Source organism: Neomonachus schauinslandi, chromosome 5 (assembly GCF_002201575.2).
Source record: "Neomonachus schauinslandi chromosome 5, ASM220157v2, whole genome shotgun sequence".
In the NCBI taxonomy this organism is placed as follows: domain Eukaryota; kingdom Metazoa; phylum Chordata; class Mammalia; order Carnivora; family Phocidae; genus Neomonachus; species Neomonachus schauinslandi.
The window spans coordinates 171,614,247-171,615,380 of NC_058407.1; the positions used below are offsets into that span (position 1 = coordinate 171,614,247).

General features: G+C 47.9%; 1 pseudogene; it reads right to left on the reverse strand.

The window, feature by feature from the left end:
* Positions 1–259: 259 nt before the first annotated feature.
* Positions 260–685, reverse strand: LOC110571862 (annotated as a pseudogene).
* Between the last annotated feature and the right edge of the window lie 449 nt (positions 686–1,134).

Consider the following 1,134-nt stretch of genomic DNA (forward strand, 5'->3'; position numbering starts at 1 on the left):
ACAAGAACCATATGTAATCATTATGGTAAGAACACACATTATGGTTTTGTTCCTGGATAGATAGAAGTTATTTTATTTACTTATTATTTTGCAAGGTTTTGGTTGCTTGACAGCAGGTATGGGTAGAGAGTGTTCCTAGGCAGGGTTGATACCCCCACGTTCTGCTCCTCCAGGTGAAGAGACCCACACTGGCACTGGTGGTCAAGGGGAACCAGCTAGGAGAGATCAGCCGGATCGCACTGATTTCTAGGTTTTGCATTCATATCACCCTTGGCCCTTTCTCAATCGGCTTCCTGATATCCTCCCCCCAGAGCTTGAGGCCAAAAGCTCTCTCACAATTTTGCCCAGAACCTGGTTTTTAAGAATGGCCTGTCCACTCTCGTAGTCCACTATGACCTGCAGCTTTTTGTGGATTTTCATCGCCAAGTCCTTCTGAGTCAACCCCTTGCTCTGCTGGCCCTGCTGGATCACTTTGCCCACCTTCAGGGTCACCCGGTGGTGGTGTAGCTCCTCAGTATCCCAGTCCAGCTTGGCCGTGGTCTTGCTGATCAAATGCTGTTTGTTCTGGCCAGCAGCCCATTTCTTGGAAGTCTCCACCCCTTCTCCTCATCCCCGAGCTGCTAAGATAGCTTGCTTGGATTTGGGGCCCTTCTTGCACAATCGTGTCCCAGTTGCTCTTGGCCATGGCAGTCAGACAGGTCCTCCTGTCCATCCAGCGGCTCTGGGGCAGCTGCTGGAGACCGGGCCTCACGTCCCGGGCTGCTTCCTGATAGAAGTTATTTTAAATCTAAGATGTTACATCGTCCTTCCTATGTTTCCCCTCCTTCATTTGAAAGCTCATGCCATTATACATCACTGTTCTTTTCTCTGCTTTTGTCTTCTGACTTCCATGTCATCTCCTTATGTTCATGGGAAGGCTACAGTCCCCAACTCTGTTTCATCCATCCTTCTCTTCAACCGAAATGATCACTCTCAATTTCAACATCTGTATGGAAGACAAAACAATGCAGTCACCTTGGTATATAGTTTTCACCATTTTTCCAAGAAAGTGGGGGAAATGGGATATCAGAATAACCAAGAGACTGGTGATTAGAGCTCCTCAAACTCTCTGAAGATCCCCAGTGACCACATTTC